The following is a 19124-nucleotide window of genomic DNA, read 5'->3' on the forward strand; positions in this document are numbered from 1 at the left end:
TTTGAGAAACAATTCTGGGAATATTTTTGCTGTCTAACTCACCCATTTGCCCAGATGGCTAGACCCGCAAGTTGCCATTCTCTATTTAAGTTGTTCAAAGTATAACCTGGGGTATGAAGTTAAAAGACACAAGGATGGCAGCATATGTTGAATGCAAAATTTGTCAGGGCTGTCTCCTCTTGAACATTTGCCAGAGATGGATGCATACTATTATTAAAGGTATTTTTCTTTATTAATATCCTAAGTGTGATTTCTCCCTGGGTGAGAATTCTAGGACAGCTGCATTTTCATTCTGTTAGAAAAATGTTTTGAGACAAGCTCTCTTTTTTTTTTTTTTTTGGTTTTTCGAGACAGGGTTTCTCTGTGTAGCTTTGCGCCTTTCCTGGAACTCACTTGGTAGTCCAGGCTGGCCTCGAACTCGCAGAGATCCGCCTGGCTCTGCCTCCTGAGTGCTGGGATTAAAGGCGTGCGCCACCACCGCCCGGCGAGACAAGCTCTCTTACACTGACTCCAGTGGTCTTTTTTCTATCCTGTTGCTCTTCAGGCAATGATCTAGCTGTCCTCTATACTATACCTTCAAATTCTTAAATTAAATGGCTGTACCACCTCAGAGTTTTAAAAATTTCTCATTTGAGTCATGTAGTTGGCTATTCAATGCAGTCACAGGAAAAGGATTCCCATGTGGAGCATTGCTTTTGACTTCAGACCAAATAGAAGGAATTGTGTACACTGCAGGGGGAAGCAGGGTAGGCAATCAGCTACTGGGGTCACCATTATGAAAAAGGACCTGACTGTGGTAGCAGGAGTTATTTTGTAATTTCCAAGCATGTTTTAATTCATGTCACATGAATGATCACAGACCAGATTGTATGGGTGTATAGTTTGGGAAGGTTATCTTGAGCCACTGAATATTGAATTTGCAATTAGGCAAGTCTCCTATTCAGATATGTTCAGTCCTGCTTGATACAGTTATGTCAGCTCAGAGGTTTGAGAAACAGGCCATTGACTGTAACTCTTTGTGTCAAGTTATAGATCTCAGCAGCCAAATGTGCTTATGGGCAACATCAATCTATCTCATATTAATGACATCCTCTACTAGGGAAAAGACTATTCTTTTTCAAACTCAGTATAGCTAATTTTTTTTAATCTCAAAAGTACATTATTTCTTCCATTTTAAAGATCACTTTTTGGTATCACTTTCAATATTTTTTAGTGCATTACTGCTCTTATCTCTATTTGTTTCTGTTCTCCAATGTCTCTAGGCAATCAATAGTTTCATTCCTTTTTTCCAGGTGATATTGATTGTTGATTTCTGTGTAGAGCAATGTCTCCTTTAGTTTAGGCTTGCCTCACTCTATGTAGGTGAGACTTGCTTAGAACACCTAATCCTGCCTCTGCTGCCCAGTGCTGGGAAAATGTCCTGCAACTCCTTCCATTCTGGGCCTTGACTGGTCAGTGAGAAAGAAAAATAAACCAGTTAGTGAGTGAACTCCAATCTCTCTGGCTTTTAGTGGAGACTTATAAATGCAGAGGGACCTGTGTAAGAATTGAGTTCATTAATCAAATTTGAAGCTGGTGGAGTCACAGAGCAGAGAGGGAGAGGCAGGATAGGGGTAGACAGATTTCCTACTTCAACAGTACTTGAGATTAGCAATGTGGAATTAGATAGTCAATTTTAGATGTTCTATAAAAGTCCTGATTGGCCATTTCTTGGGGTCCACAGACAAGGACAATCAAGAATCTGGATAAAGGACTGACCTTATCTTGAAAACAAATTTCTATAGTTACAGTAGTTCAGTCAAAATAAATGTGGGTGTAATGTTGTGGCCATGCCTAATGGGACTGTTATTTCTCAGGTTTTAGATGTACATCCAGAGATAAAAGGTTTGAGAAATCTTTCACGTACTCTAATACAAATCCCTAGACTGTGGAGTACATGGCCATAAAGTGTGTTTCAACTTTTCAAAATAATTTTTGGAGATCATAACTATATCATATCCACATTGTCTTTCCTGCCTCCTAGCCATAACATGAGCACTCATTGTTTTCTACTTCATGGCATGTTTTTTGCCTGCTTTTCTTTAACAACAGTTATGCAGTAACAACAGCTCCTGTGTGAATGTAACCTTTGTTTGGCTACACAATTTCCTAGCTATGAGGCAATGGGCTGGCTGCACTGCACATTGAGTGTATAATGGATTGTGCACACAAAGGAACCTGTGCTTTTGATGAGGAACAGGATGTGCTCTAGGAGAGTAGAAGAATGTCGACAAAAATAGAAACTCTCTAGACAAGGTCCCTGTTGGCTGGGCTGGAAGGGCAGAGTTGGAAGGACTGTGCTCTCTGAGTCATTTCATCTCTGATCACCCAGGAAGTGAGCTGCTAATATTCTGAGGCCCAGCTGGTTGGCCCTAGCCAATGAGGACCTCTACAAATGCTTTGCAATCAGTAGTAAGAGTGGCTGATAGTTTGCAGATACTTTTCTTGATTATCCTCTGCTTATCCCTTAATGAGTTGTAAGGAAGACCACAAGCTATGCCATGGTGAGTAAAGGGTATTCAGAGAAGGTGTGTTGTGCTGTTATTTCTGTTGCTATTTGGATGGACCGTGAACCAGACTTTGGTTCTGTCGGTCCATGTGATAACCTGGGCAGTGAGTGATCCTTGTACTTTGAGCCTCACTTTGAATGGATTTCATGGGTAGGGAGACTGCAGTCCTGGCATGGGAAGATATGATGTTTGTAATATCACTGTCCAGTGTGCACACATGGGCACTGCTTTTGGTGTGCAGTCCGAAGACAGATTGGACAACTGAAGGTCTGGTTTCTAGAAGTTCTGAGTATTGCTTTCCACTTTCAGGTTTGTCTTATAAATATTTCCAATAGTATAGAACATGATAGAAAGATGGTGATGTGGATTGTCTTTCAGCAATTAGTGATTAGAATGCTTTTAACTTTCTGCTACCACCAGCTGCGATGGTGTGATTTAGTAAAGTTTAGCTCCAAGGGATAAAAGGAGTTTCTGAGCTGCAGAGGTTTCTCCAGTGTGCACGGTGTTGGCCAGGTAGATAGGGTAGAATCCATATCTTGTATCATAATTCATGTGACAGAAAGCAGATTTGAAATTATTCTTCTATGTTGTTTTGGAATTGAGCATCAGTGGGGCTGTGTTTACCTGAAACCACAAGAAGGCAGCAAGAGATCACCTCCTTCTGAAGAGAGAGCTCTAGAGCATGGGGCTTCTGTCTTTGTAAGAAATATCAGGAGCTGGAGGATCAGAAACAATTGTTCATGGTCACTTTGAATTAATTTTTTGTTGTTCTGTGCTTATTTAATTTCTATACACATAGAATAATAGGTAACTGGGTAACATTGATCAAGATCACACTTTTGTTGGATAATTTTCCTTTGGTCTTTTGATTAATAGTTGACTATATTTTCCTTCCTTTCTTCTTGGCTTTTTCTCTCTATCCTGTTTATTATTGTACAAATATTGTAACCCATTATTGATTGTTGTAGTGTTGTAGGAAGTATCAAGTTATATATCAATATGTGTACTATTTTTTTCATAACTCCATTGATCATTCTGAGTGTTTCCATTGTGAATATAGCTTTGTAATCAGCTTTCCTGCTATAAATTGTTGGGCATTGTTATTGGATTGTGTTCATTTTATGCTGCAGATTTACCATAGCTAACATCTTAATTTTGATTCATCATGTTCCCAAGGATCATTTAGTTGCTTCTTTATTTATTTAGGGTTTGTTATTCTTGTTGTTGTTAATCTGTGAAAGACTTTTGGTTTATTGGATAAAAAGTCTTAGGTGTCTTGGCAGGTGGCTCAGCACATATTCTTCTTGGGGGATTACCTGAATTCAGATACCTACACTCAAGTTGGGAGGTTCATAACTTTACTATTCCAGATCCAGGGGATCTGATACTTTCTTATTTTGTATGTCACCTATATACATTTGGAAGACATTATTTCTCATGCACAAACATGGACAAAAAATAGTGACAACTTATTTTCAGAAGTGCTTGTGACTTATAAGGCAAGAAGGATAAAACAAGTTGCTGTAGGTATACACTGAATATTTAAAAATCTGTTATCTTTTTTTTAAATCTCAAAACACAATTTTTTAAAAAAAATTAAGAGAACTTTTAAAATCAGTCAATAGCCTTACTGGTATGTGAGTGGTAATCTCAATAGAATAGACATAATTAAATCAATAAATACATATATCAGTTAATTATATTTACCTGTATGCAACATGTTTCAGTAAAATACTTTGCTATAAAACATACAATATGATAATAATTGCTATAATTAGTAAGATATAGCTAACAGAATGGGCTAGATTATGAGTTGTGTGAACACTCTCCAGGATAAGTTAATCTTGCAATATCATAGATGTTGTAGATCTCTGTGAGAGAAGTATTTACATCTATTTGGAACGTGCTTGGTTGGGTATTTCTGGTGAAAAATCTGTTATCTTGCATTTGGCTTGGAAAAGATTTCATTCCCTCACTCTGATGCAGGCTTACCACACCAATCATCACTCATAGGAAGCAAAATGTTGTCCAAGTGATCATAACAATTATCCTTTTCTTTATTATAAGAGAATGAAATCATTTTAATAATCAAAACTATTTTCTACAAAGTTAAAACATCAGAAAGCTTCAAGCAAATTGCTCCAACTTTGGTGGAACAGCTCTTATAGCCCTATCCATTTTCTATTATTGGCAAAGGACAGAACTGGAGTGCAGAGGGTGAGTGCTGGTCAGTGACTTCTTGTTGCTTAATTTTGATTAGATTTTTGTTTAAGGGATCATAATATATATTTATAGGTCTATCTTTGTGTCTTTTTTGTCAATGGTAATGTCTATGTTGTTGATTTTATTAATTATAATCCAATTATATTGTTCATTTTCTGGAAAATGATGGAGCTTCAGCAATTTTATATTTAGAACATTTCGTATGTTATGAGTTCCTTGAGTTTTGTTGGTTTGGGAAGTTTCTGTGGAGATATAGTTTTAGTTTTCTCTTCTTAATATGAGATACTTGCCTTTTCCCATTTTCAGGCATATCTGTATTTTTCAGTTGTTGCTGTATTCATGGTTTGTGTTTTTGCTGCTTAAGTGACTGACATGATTCATACATTGGCTGTGGATCTTTAAAACCTTCTTGTATATTTTTATGTCTTTTTCCTAATTAGCCTCAGCATCAGCATGACATAGCCTAGAGCCATCTGAGGAAACATCAATTGAGGGTGTGCCTAGATCAGACTATCTGATGGCTGTTTCTGAGAGAGACTGAGTTGATTATGATTGATGTTTGAAGTCTCTTCCACTGAGTTGTCAGTATCTCTAAGCATGTGGGTCTGGGTTGGATAAGAGAGTGAGCTGAGCAGGGGACAGTGACAAAGCAAGAGAGGAAGCCAGGAAACACTGTTTCTCTGTGTTTCCCTTTAGGTATTAGCTTGAGTTTCTATCCTAAGCTCCCACAAGGAGTGAATGTGACCTATGGGTATCAGCTAGATACTCCTGTTCATTACCTGACTTGTGTTTGGTTAGAAAATTTAATCATAGCAACAGAGAAAAAAGGTGGAACAAAAATGGTACCTCAAATGTAATTTTCTTGCTGCAAAGGACTGGAAATTCTTAGGCCTACCCTCAGTATCCTTAATGGAATTGTTTTGTCATTTTTTTTATTTCTTAGATTTTATTTATTTATTTACTTATTTTCATTTTTCTTTATTAAAAATTTTTCTACTCACTCTACATACCACCCACAGATCCCCCCTCCTCCCACCCTCCAGCCATCTCTCCCAAGCCACCCCACATCCCCACACCTCCCAAATCAAGGTCTCCCATGGGGAGTCAGCAGAGTCTGGCACACTGAGCCTAGGCAGGTCCAAGCCCCTCCCCACTGCACCAATGCTGCGCAAGGCGTCACACCATAGGCATCGGGTTCCCAAAAGCCTACCCATGCACCAGGGATGGATCCTGATCCCCCTGCCTCGGTGCCCCCCAAACAGTTCAAGCCAAACAACCTTCTTCCATATTCAGAGGGTCTAGTCCAGTCCCATGGGGGCTCCATGGCTACTAGTCTACAGTTCATGGGCTTCCACTAGTGTGGTCTGTCATCTCTGCATGTCTTCCCATCATGATCTCGACATCCCCCATCTGCAGAATCCCTTCTCTTGTCATTTTTTTTTTGTCTAGGCCAGGGAGGCCACTGATTCATGGCAGCTTTACTCCCAGTTTCCAAGTGCTATGGTTATATGCCATTTACTCCTACAAATCATAAAATGTTAGTGTTAGATCAGAAGAGATAGGTTTACTGCTTCTTGTAGAGTTAGAAATGAAAGTGGTTCAAACAATGAGAACTACATAGTAGAGTCTGCAGAAACTGAGGGCATTTGTTCACATCCATTGTACCATTCACAGAATTGAGGGTGGATGATATGTGGGATTTAAATACTCAACAAGTGTGGAGTAATGGTAATCAAGTTTGGCTGCTTGTCAGGATTGCAAGAAGAGCTTACTCCAGCTTACTCAACACCATCTGAGTTATTCTGAATCATAGTAGTTAGGAGATGAGTCCTAGAAAATGGAATTTTAAATAAAAATGCTGTAATGTAGATATTTGTAATTTGCAGCTCTAGAGAGTTTCACAAAAGTAGGAACTCTCAACATGGCACCATGTGAAATCTCCACACTAGAGTGATCATTTGCTAGTGCATGTATTCTGTGTATTTTAAAGTATAAGGACTTCCCTGGGGGTTGGGGATTTAGCTCAGTGGTAGAGCACTTGCCTAGCAAGCACAAGGCCCTGGGTTCAGTCCTCAGCTCTGGAAAAAAAAAAGTATGCGGAGGACTTCCCTGTCACCTGCCTATACTAATGGATGGCATTATAATTTTCATGCATCTTCAATTGCCAACTTTGTCCTGTGGCAAAAGCATATAGCTAATGTTTAGTACTAGACAAGTTTCAAACCGATGTTAGCAACTGCATAGACCAGTGGATATAGTGAATTTGGTAAGTGTAGCCACTATTGTTTTAGACAAAATTATTTTAAGCACTAAAATCTCCCCACTCATGAAGTTAACCTAAAATGGGTCAGTAATAAGCCTGAATTAGTTCTTGTATGTTTGAAAAGCAATCACACAACACAGTATATTTACACTGACTTTAGGTGCCAGCAATTATTTTATTTAATTTTATTACCTTTTTGCTTTATGTTTTTTTCTTTATTTAGTAATTTTTTATATAAATTTTACATACCAACCTCAGATGCCCCTCTCATCCCTCCTCCTGCTACCTCTGGCCTTTTCCCCAACTGACCCTTCATTCCCTCCTCCAAAAAAGTCAGGTTTCCCATGTGGAGTCACTAGAGCTTGGTATATTCAGTTGAGGCAGTTCCAAGCCCCTCCCCCTTTTATCAAGTCTGTGCAAGCTCTCCCTCCATCAATAATAAGCTCCAAACCCGCAACTCATGCGCAACTCATAGATCGTGATCCCACTGCCTGCAGCCCCTTAAACAGATAAAGCTACACAACTGTCACACTTGTGCAGAGGGCCTAATCCAGTGCCATGTAGGGTCCACAGTTGTTGGTCTAAAGTTTGTGTGTTCCCACTAGTTTGGTTTGGTTGTCTCTGTAGATTTCCCCATCATGATCTTGATGCCCCTAGATCATAGAATCCCTCTTCCCTCTCTTCAACTGGACTCCTGGGGCTTGGCCTAGTGCTTGGTTATGGATCTCTTTACCTGCTTCCATCAGATACTGGATGAAGGTACTGTGATGACAGTTAGGGTATTCACCAATCTGCTTAGCAGGGTAGGCCAATTCTGGCATCTTCTCCACTATTGCTAGTAGTCTAATCTGGGGTCATTCTTGTGGGTTCCTGGGAATTTTCCTAGCAAGAGGTTTCTCCCTTACCCCATAATGTCTCCCTCTATCAAGATATCTCTTTCATTTCTTTCCCACTTCATCCTTCCCCTAGCTCAACCATCCCATTTTATCAAGTTCTCATCCCCCAATCCCTCCCCTCTATTCCCCCCCATTCTCAGTTTATTTATGGAGATCTCTTTTCTCTTCCCAAGGTGATCCATATATCCCTCTTAGTAATATAGCATTATTAAAGAGAAGGCCCTTCTCAGCATTTGAAGCCTAGAAAGGTACTATAAGGGTAAGACGCCATCCATCTAAGCTTTCTATTTATGGAAGGAATAGGTAACATGATTTCTTTCTTTCTTTTTTTTTTCTTTTTGAGACAGGGTTTCTCTGTGTAGTTTTGGTGCCTGTCCTGGATCTCACTCTGTAGACCAGGCTGTCTTCAAACTCACAGAGATCCTCCTGGCTCTGCCTCCTAAGTGCTGAAATTAAAGACATGTGCCAGCACCGCCTAGCTGGCAACATGTTCTCTAAGCCCCCAAATTCAGGGAGTTAACCCATGTTGAACTGGTTATGGAAACCAGAAAGATACAAAATTTATAGGTCATAGATTCTTCCTCTGTGGTTTCAGTTCAGCACTGTTATACCCAAATATGTTTGGCAGATTCAGAAACCCAGAGAAGAGAATGAGAGAGTTCATGCATGAAGCTGTGAAGATGAAACAAGTGTTGTATTTTTAAATGAGAGGATGTTGTAATACCCAAGCTATGAGGTATCTGCCATGGGGAGCTGCATACAGGGAGTGAAAGTAGCAAAAGAGAGACATGTTTGAAAATTTTCAGGGATATAGACATCTCAGCCCTTTGAGAATGAAGCCCCATCTGTCAGAGACAGAGATACAGGATTCGTTTTTTGCCCTGCTGAGTTTTATTAGTCTTAGTTTTATTTTAAAAAATTTATTCTTCTCTCATATACTACATTCTATCTGCAGTTTCCTAGAACTGCTCCAGAGGTCCAGCCTTTATAACAGCACTCAGTGCTTAAAGGGAAATAAACAGCATTGTGAAGCTGTGACTTTTTTGGTCTGGGGATTATTAGGGAAAATAAGAACACTCACATACTCTCTTGATGGTTTCTTTTCTTTATTCTCTCATGTTGTTCTCATCATGCTGTTCTCTCTCATTGCTCTGTCCTATCATGTGTTTTCACAATTTATATATCCAAACAAACTCTTTTAGAAAATAAAAGTCATAAAAAAGTTGCATTTATAGCTAATACATGACTAGAAACAGCCATCCTGACATCTCTCATGCAATATATCTATGCAGCCTTTCATGAGCAAGAAAGGGGCTGTGTGTAAGCTTCTGATTATTTAAGAAAACCTGTAGCTTCTCAAAGTTTGGGCTTCAAGTCAGAGCAATCATTGGTTAGACACTAAAGAATTCTGATCTACCTTGCTCCAGCATATCTTGCAGGTATGACAGGTGTGGTTCTAAAGTTTTGTGTCTTGCTTGGTGTCCCAGTCCCACCACTGGTAACCTTTATGTGGTTACAGAAGATGGTTGGTTCAGCCTCTGTGTTCTTTATTGCAAGGAGTCCTCACTGAGGTCACCATTATAGATTCTAGGAAGTTTTCACTGTACTGTTTCCACATCCCCTGCTGAAAGCTCCACTATTCTAGTCAACTCTCCCTGTCTTTCCCCCCATCCCTTTCTTACTTACCTGACCCCTCCTGTTACAATCCCCAACTGCCTCCCCCAACTGCCTCCAGTATACCCACTAAATCTATTCTATTTTCTTCTCAGGAAGATCCATGCATCTTTCCTAAAGCCATTCTTGTTACTTAGCCTCTCTGCATCTATAGATTCTACTGTAATTTACTGTGGTTGTACTTTACATAATTACTAATACCCAGTTATAAGTGAGTATATACCATGATTGTCTATGTGCTTCTGGATTTCCTTATTCAGAATCATAAAGAACTCAAGAAATTATACAATAACAAACCAAGCAATCCAATTATGATGTGAACCTCTAAACAGAATTCTCAGTAGAGTAATCAAAAGTGGCTGAGAAACACTTGAAGAAATATTCAGTATCCTTAGCCATCAAGGAAATGATTATCAAAACTACTTTGAGATTTCACTTTACACCTGTCACAATGGTTAAGATCAACACAAGTGACAGTTAATGCTCATAAGCACCTGGAACAAGGAGATTCATTGCTGTTCCAAGTGCAGACCTGTACAGCCACTATGGAAATCAAAATGCAATCCTGAGAAAATTGGGAATCAATCTACCTCAACACCCAGCTATACCACCCTTGGACATATACTTAAAAGGTGTTCCTCCCTTCTACCACAAAGACACTTGCTCAGCTATGTTCACAATGACTTTATTTATTATAGCCAGAGATTGTGTTGATTGAATACTAATATGGGAAGACTTTACCACATAGGCTGGCAGTATTCCTAAGAAAAGTGTTCTGGGATAGAAAAGGAAGCTTTTTTCTGAGCACAAGACAGTGACTAGGCGAGAGAGAATGCCAGGAAACAAACTTTGCCCATGGGTTTTGCCTTCAATTGTTAGCTTGAGTTTCTATCCTGAGCTCCCAAAACAATGGAATGTGAACTGACACAATCAGCCAGATGAACACATTCATTGCCTGAGCTGTTTTGGGTTAGAGGATTTAATCACAGCAGGATAAAAAAAAGTTTGAACAAAAAATGGAACAACAAAAGTGATCTTTTGTTAGGCAGATCCTGGGAATATTGCCTTTTAAAAGAATGTGAATGGTATCAAGACTTTAGGTGCAAAACCATAGAAAGTTGTACACAATACTCAATTGGCTGTTCTTTAAAACCAGGAAGATGGGAATGTTACAGAAAATAGAGACTGAGATCATAGGATTTCAGTTGTAAGTAGATAGACTCCATAAAAAAATAAGCTAAAGGCTATTTATATGATATTTTGGCTCCAAAAACTTTCTTATTCTGCCTATTCACTGGAAATTTAGCATGGCAGAATTAAAATATAATGGCTAATTCCTTACTTGGAATATTGAATCTGTTGGATGTTTATTACTGATGACTCATTCAGATCTAGAGTGAAAAGAAAACAAGTGGGGCAGAAAGAAATGAAAATGATAAGGTGCTTTCAGATGGCAGTCAAGTGCTGAAACAGGCAGGAAATTTCAAAGAGTTTATCACCAGTATAAAGACTTTTGCTAGAGAAGGGAAGCCTAGCAAAGTGCCCTAAGGGTAAGACTCCATCCTGTTAAACCTTCAATTTGTGGAAGGAGTAATCAAAGTGATTCCTGGTCTCAGGAAGCATCTCTTACAAAACCCAATGCACCTGTGGTCCAAGCATGTTAGTGTCCATTCCAATTAAGAAATCAAACTTTGCAGAATCACCCATAGTGTGCTGGTCCTGGAAACAAGAAAGAATCAAAATTTAAGGTCATAAATTCTTAGTCTGTGGTTACAGTTCAGCATTGTTGGAGGAATCTATGTTTGGCAGAGGTAGAAAACCAGTAAGGAGACTGTGAGAGTTCATTGCATGAAGCTGTGAGGATTGAAGCCTTATGTTGTTAGTTTTTTTTTTTTAATTCTTTACTCTTTAGGGGGCGTGCCTCTTAGTTCTCAAAAACCACACACATAGAAGCTTATTCTTTCTTATAAATTATCAGCCTTAACTTGCCTTGTTTCTAGACAGTTTTCTTAACTTAAATTTTCCCATCTATGTTTTGCCTGTGGGCTTTTGTCTTCCTCTATTCTATATATTGCTGTGGGATATTCTGTATGTTAAATGTGTTGCTCTGATTAGTTAATAAATAAAACACTGATTGGCCAGTAGCCAGGCAGGAAGTATAGGTGGGACAAGCAGAGAGGAAAATTCTGGGAAGTCGAAGGCTGAGGCAAACAGACACTGCCAGCCACCACCATGACAAGTGAGATGTAAGGTACCAGTAAGCCACAAGCCATGTGACAAACTATAGATTAATAGAAATGGGTTAATTTAAGATAAAAGAAGTAGATAGTGAGAAGCCTGGGCCATTAGGTCAAACAGCTTAAATAATATAAGCATCTGTGTGTTTATTTTATAAGTGGGCTGTCAGATTGCTGGGGTTTGGCAGGACCCAGAGAGAAAACTCTCTATCTGTAAATGGCACCCAACGGCTCAAATTTCCACCTTTAGCCTTTGCTAGTACAAAAAAAGAGAGAGGTTTCTGGGCTACATGCTGCTTTGATAAAAGCATAGACCCACTGTTTCTAAGAGTTGATGGCTCCCAGAGCAGATGACAAACATACCAATACCATGTTGGGAAGCTGAGGTGGGCAGAGCCACCAGCCACAGCAGCCATTTTGGTCTTGCAAGTGATGCAGTTGAAAACAATAGTTACACAATAAAACAGATTCAGATGAAACAAGACTTTAAATGCTTTACAATGTGTGTAAAAATATATGTATGCTTGAAAGAGAGAATATATATATATATATATGTTATATAAAGAAATACATAGTTTTTAAAAGTAAAGTCTTTAAAGAGACAATAAAGGTAGTATAAAAAATAAGCTACGTAAGACGGATATTACACAAAAAATCTGGATTGTGTTATCTTTGGGGTTTTTAACTACAAAAGAACATTTGATCATAAAAGCTGTTGAGTTAAACCAGTATTATATTTTAAAGTTACTTTGACTTCAAAATTTGGATGTAAGGATATGTTGCTTTGGAAAGGAGGTTCTGCTTTTGTGTTCCAAATCAAAAGAGCCCTCTGGTATGGGACATAAAAAAAACAATATTTTTATTTAAAGCAGGTTAATTATAAATACAATCTCTTTCCAAAGAAAAAAGGAGACAGTATAGATATAATAAGATAAAAGGATAGATTAATAAACCTTCTTTTAAAGAACAACTTGTTTAAAAATGTTTTACATTGCTATAGATTTTAGTTTATTGATACATGTTTAAACTTAATTTTATTATACTGTATATATATTTCTACTCTCGTTTGAGGTATTATGTTTATGTAACTCATTTAGATTGTAATAGATAATTAAAAAATACAGATCAATTAGTCTTCTATGATAGTCAAACTTATAGTCATGTTAAGTTTTCTAGGTGTATATAGATATAATTCAATTAGGTAGGTAATCTTCAAACACTTCAAAGACCTACAAGATATGACATTTAAAATGTTTTAAAAATTTAGACTTTCTGGACAGTGAGACATGTCTGCTCTGGGCAGCACCGATTTACTTCAAAAAGGAAGATGGACATCAAAGACACTGTGTATAGAGTTTATCTTCACCTTGACAAAAATAGCCATTTGGGCAAGAAACTGTTCTTGACTGGACTGCTTGATTGACTGGACATGCAGGACCCATAAAAAGGTGACTACTAGACTTTACTTGGCAAAATGGTCTTTCAGGTTCCTGCTTCACAGAGGAAACTGCCAGACATTCTACAGGACACAGAGAAAAATGACCGAAAAACTTTAGGCCTGTGGACTAAAGACAGATGCCCCAACTTTACAAAAGAACATTAGGTGTCAGTCTTGCCTTGGGTCCAATCTTCCCTAATTGTGTCTCCATTTCTAAGTTTTGGAATGTGAATGATACTCTGTATGCTGGAAAGATGGAACTTGTTTTTTTGATTTTATAAGATGTGACTGTCAAGATTGTCTTGAGTGTCAGAAGAGACTTTGGACATTTGAACAGTGTAGGGGCTCTTGTAGACTATGAGGATTATTGAAGTGACTAAATGCATTTTCTACATGAATGACCATGAGCCTATAATGACTTGAGTCAGAATATAGTTGACTGGATGAAAAATATCTCCCAGATACTATGAAGTATTTGAACATGTGTCTCTCCTTGGTGACTTCTTTATATTCCTTGTGAAACTTTTAGTAGAGGGAGGTTTTCTGGATGAAATTCCTCACTGGGGATGTGATATTTATCTTTATAGTCTAAACAAATTTCCTGTTGTTTGTATTTACTGTGTGTGATTGAAACAAATCAGCCAACTTCCTTGTATTGTCATGCTTTCACTACCATTATAGACTCTATCTCTAAATCATATAACATACATTAGAAGTAATTGGTATTCAGTGCTAATGCAATTTGGTAGCCTGCTCTTTTAATTTTTTTTTGTTAGTTTTTGAAGACAAGGTTTGTCTGTGTAGCCCTGGCTGTCCTGAAAGGAGCTCTGTAAACCATGATGCCCTCTAACACAGAGATCCCCCTGACTCTGGATCCCAAATCCTGGGATTAAATGTGGTCCAACATTCCTGGCATTTTTGTTTTTATATTATTGGATGATGAGCCTAGGATGTATGTTTTTGTACATGTCAAGCATAGGCTCTTGTGCTGAGCTTCACCCATTTTGTGAACTTTAAAATTTGGCAGAGAGTATCATTCTCTTTCTCAGGATGGCATGTATTTATGACATTAATACTGCCTGAACCTTCTGAGTCACTGGAATGCAAGTGCATGACCTTCTTCCTGCCTGTTTTTTTTTTTAATTTTTAAATGAATATGAATAATTTCCTATATGCATGAATACACACCACATGGGTACCTGGTTCTCACAGTGATTTAAAGATGGTCTCAGAAACCCCAAACTTGGAATAATGGATAGTTCTGACCCCCCATGTAATTACTGGCAATTGAGCCTACCTATATGCAAGACCAGCAAAAGCTCTTTACTACTGTGGCATCTCTTCTGCCCTTTGTTGATTATTTATGATCAATATTCGTATTGCTAATGTTTTCATCTGTCCATTTGTAAATATTACAACATGCAGTACCTTTTAGTAAAATCTTATTGATGTTAGAGTTTAAATTGTGGCACTTCAGGTTTCTGGAAGAAGAAAAAAGAACTGGAGTGAATGCATAACTCTTTGTAGGAACTTCATTAAGAACCACTTGAGTACTTTCTATCTTTTTTTGTTTATTTGATTTTAGCATGGGAGAGAGGGACTTAATATGTTCTACTGTGCCAGATTGAATAGACTAGGGTACAATTCAGCTCAGAGGCACCTGCCTTTGCATACTGAGTGCTGTGGTTAAAGGTGTGAGCCAATACACCCAGCTTGTCCAGCCCATTTTTCCTTTTTAGCTAGTAATTATTCATACAATTTCTCTCATGTGTATTCTGTACTGTGGATCTGTTTCTGTTTCACTATGTTTGTTATTATGCATTTCCCTTGCAAGATGATAGCCCATTCAAAGGATACAGAAATGTCAGAGGTGACCCTCCTATTCAGTTTCCTTCTAAAGTAACATGGTGGTTACATTGTAATGTCTATGTCATGAAATAAATGTAAGGAGCACCATAATTATATAAATATACAGTCAAAGAAGTATACATTTACAATATTGTCAAATCCATGCTTTCTGTTGTATACATGTATGGAATGTTTAAGAATGCAGTGACCTATGATGATGTGCATATTGACTTCACTTGGGAAGAATGGGCTTTGCTGGATCTTTCCCAGAAGAATCTCTACAAAGATGTGATGCTGGAGACCTACAGGAACCTCACTACCATAGGTAAGACTGAGATTTCCTTCATGTTTTCAAATAAAGGGACAACTGTTCCTTGGTTATTGATGCTCTTCTCTAATTTGATTGAAAAAGAAGAATGGGTGAGTGAATCAGTCATGGTTCTAATGTTAACTGAGGATAGTGAAAGACCCTAACCCTTTAGGCTTACACCCACCAAGCCCCAGGAGAATAAGGAACTAAAAAGAAAACTAATTCCAAGGGCAACCTGACTCAATCATTATTCAACCACCCCTGCAACAATGTAACAATGTAAAAAGATTTCTGTTAAGAGATATGCTCAACTGTGACTGGGATAGTTGCAGGTGTTCCAGGAAGGACCACTGTGACCTTTGTGTAAACTCCACTCCCGCCCTGATACCCCCCCTTGAGGTTTCAGGAAGAATGTACATGTGGACGTGACTGTACCCACTCTGTGATCAGACCATGATTTTGTGAAATGAAATTGTATGGGAATTGTAATCTTATGGCTTTTGTGGGTTTTTCCTTTAAAAGCTCCCATGGAGCTGCAGCAAGATGCGACTCTTGCTCTCAGGACAAGAGTTTGCCCATCTGTACAGTTGCTTCAATAAAAACCTTGTGCTGTTGTATCAACTGGACTGGAGTCTGGGTTCTTGGGGTACCCACTTGAGACCCTAGATTTTGGGGTCCAACAGATAGTAACTTAAATTTTGCAGTTTTTCAATGATATGTTATACATTTTCTGGTACTATATTTTAGGATACAGTTGGGAAGACCATAATACTGAAGAGCATTTTCAAAGCTCTAGAAGACATGAAAGGTAATTTTTATGTGCAATTTGATTCAAATGTGCCTCTGAAGAAATTGTAATGTGTCCTAGAAGTTTTAACAGAAACATCAGTGTAACTAAGTAACACTTAAAGTGCATTGATAATCATTAAATTCTCACAAAACCATAAACCTCAATTTTAGGTAGGTTAATTTGCAAGGCATTCTTTTAAGAAAGAAGGCAAGGAAACGATGCCTCAAGAGATGTGACCATTTGAATCATAGCACCATATAGAACTGCCAATCCATTTATTTCATACTACTCATATTACAAAATTACACACAGTGAAGAGGTGATATATATCTCCAAAACATTCTAGTAAGCAAAGAGTCCATATTAAAGCTAGTATTACTCTTATACTTGCTGTGACTGTGCTGTTTAGTTAGAGGGGCATTTAGAGTCCAGAGTCAATGGGAATTGTTGTGGAGAAACCTTAATCCCTACACCACAAGTTTATGAGGACAGAAAGTCAAACTGAATTCAATGTGGAAATCTTTTATTTGTTATTCTTCCTTTACTAGGTATATCATACATCACTCTGGATACAAGCCATATGAGCATAGGGATATGGAAATAGATAACATACCACTCTTTCAGAGTGGTTAGACGATAAGTAGCAGTACCCATATTGAATATACTTGTTAAAATTGATTCAAATATACAAGTAATTGTTTTTCTAGCTTCATTGTTAATATATAAATAAACTCACACTACAGAAAAGTCCTGAGTTCTAGGACTGTAAATACCACATAAACACAGTGATAAAATCTTAAAATCTGATTCCTTTTTACAGTTGGACCAAATTGTTAAATTAATTCTTACAGATGTAAAGAGTCAACACCATGTTGATTATGGTAAAGATTTTACATGTGCCAATTTTTCTTGTAGGCATGAAAGAAGTCAAATTGAAGAGAAACCTTCTGTATATACTCAATGTGGTAAAGACTTTGCATATGATAGTCAGCTTCAAAGGCATAAAAAATCACATACTGGAGAGAAACACTACAAATGTAATGAGTGTGGTAAAGCCTTTGTACAACACAGTTATCTTAAAAGGCATGAAAGAACACATACTGAAGAGAAAGCCTATGAATGTAATCATTGTGGTAAAGCCTTTTCACAACACAATTATCTTCAAAGGCATGAAAAAACACATACTGGAAACAAACCCTTTGAATGTAATGAATGTTGTAAAGCCTTTGTTTATCACAATAATCTTCAAGTACATAAAAGAACACATACTGGAGAGAAACCCTATAAATGTAATCAATGTGGTAATGCCTTTTTATGTCACAGTGATTTTCAAAGGCGTAAAAGAACACATACTAGAGAGAAACTCTATGAATGTAATCAGTGTGGTAAAACCTTTGCTCAACACAGTGCTCTTCAATTGCATAAAAGAACCCGCACTGGAGAGAAATCCTATGAATGTAATCAATGTGGTAAAGCCTTTTTATGTTACAGTACTCTTCAAATTCATAACAGAACACATACTGGAGAGAAACCCTATGAATGCAATCAGTGTGGTAAAGCCTTTGCTTATCATGGTAATCTTCAAGCACATAAAAGAACACATACTGGAGAGAAACCCTATGAATGTAATCAGTATGGTAAAGCCTTTGCTCATCAAAATACTCTTCAATTGCATAAAAGAACACATACTGGAGAGAAACCCTATGAATGTAATCAATGTAGTAAGGCCTTTGCTCATCACAATACTCTTCAATTGCATAAAAGAACACATACTGGAGAGAAACCCTATGAATGTAATCAGTGTGGTAAAGTCTTTGCACGACACGGTTATCTTCAAAGACATGAAAGAACACATACTGGAGAGAAACCCTATGAATGCAATCAGTGTGGTAAAGCCTATGCTGATCGCGGTACTCTTCAAATTCATAACAGAACACACACTGGAGAGAAACCCTATGAATGTAATCAGTGTGGTAAAGCCTTTTTCTCAACAGAGTCATCTTCAAAGGCATGAAAGAAGACATACTGGGGAGAAGTCCTATTAATGCAATCAGTGTGGCAAAACTCATGCTCATCACAGTATATTCTTTAAATTATTAAAACAACACATATTAGGGAGAAATCCTATGGATGTAATCAATGTGGTAAAGCCTTTCCATGTCACAGAACTTTTAAATAATTAAAGTATATAAATGATCATTAGGAACATGATGCCTCAGTATTAAGACGTTTTTATGGACAATTTGAATTACAAATCAAATGCAATCCAAAGACAATGTCTAACAATTTATAACAGAAAAACTGATTACAAGGCTACATGCAAAATGGAAACACTCAGAATTCTCAATGGGATTATGAAAACACAGTGCAAACATTGACACAATGTGACTTCTATATATACCACAAAATATACAACAGTGAACAATGCATACAATATTTTGAAAGAATATAAAGGAAGGAGAGAAAAAGTCAAAACCAAAAGCAGGAAAATGTAACTAAGTTTGAATCAAAGGAACAAAAGAAAATCAGCCAGGGAAACTGTGATCTTGACCAATGTTATCCTTTATTCTGAAAGACCCTAACCCTTTAGGCTTACACCCACCAAGCCCCAGGAGAATAAGGAACTAAAAAGAAAACTAATTCCAAGGGCAACCTGACTCAATCATTATTCAACCACCCCTGCAACAATGTAACAATGTAAAAAGATTTCTGTTAAGAGATGTGCTCAACTGTGACTGGGATAGTTGCAGGTGTTCCAGGAAGGACCACTGTGACCTTTGTGTAAGCTCCACTCCCGCCCTGATACCCCCCCTTGAGATTTCAGGAAGAATGTACATGTGGATGTGACTGTACCCACTCTGTGATCAGACCATGATCTTGTGAAATGAAATTGTAT

The 19124-nt window shown here is 37.8% G+C and overlaps 1 pseudogene; it reads left to right on the top strand.

The window, feature by feature from the left end:
• The first annotated feature begins 15338 nt into the window (after positions 1-15338).
• On the top strand, positions 15339-18407 carry LOC128120104 (zinc finger protein 431-like; annotated as a pseudogene).
• The last annotated feature ends 717 nt before the right edge of the window (positions 18408-19124 follow it).

Source organism: Peromyscus californicus, unplaced genomic scaffold (assembly GCF_007827085.1).
Source record: "Peromyscus californicus insignis strain IS unplaced genomic scaffold, ASM782708v3 Scaffold_24__1_contigs__length_46423439, whole genome shotgun sequence".
Classification (NCBI taxonomy): domain Eukaryota; kingdom Metazoa; phylum Chordata; class Mammalia; order Rodentia; family Cricetidae; genus Peromyscus; species Peromyscus californicus.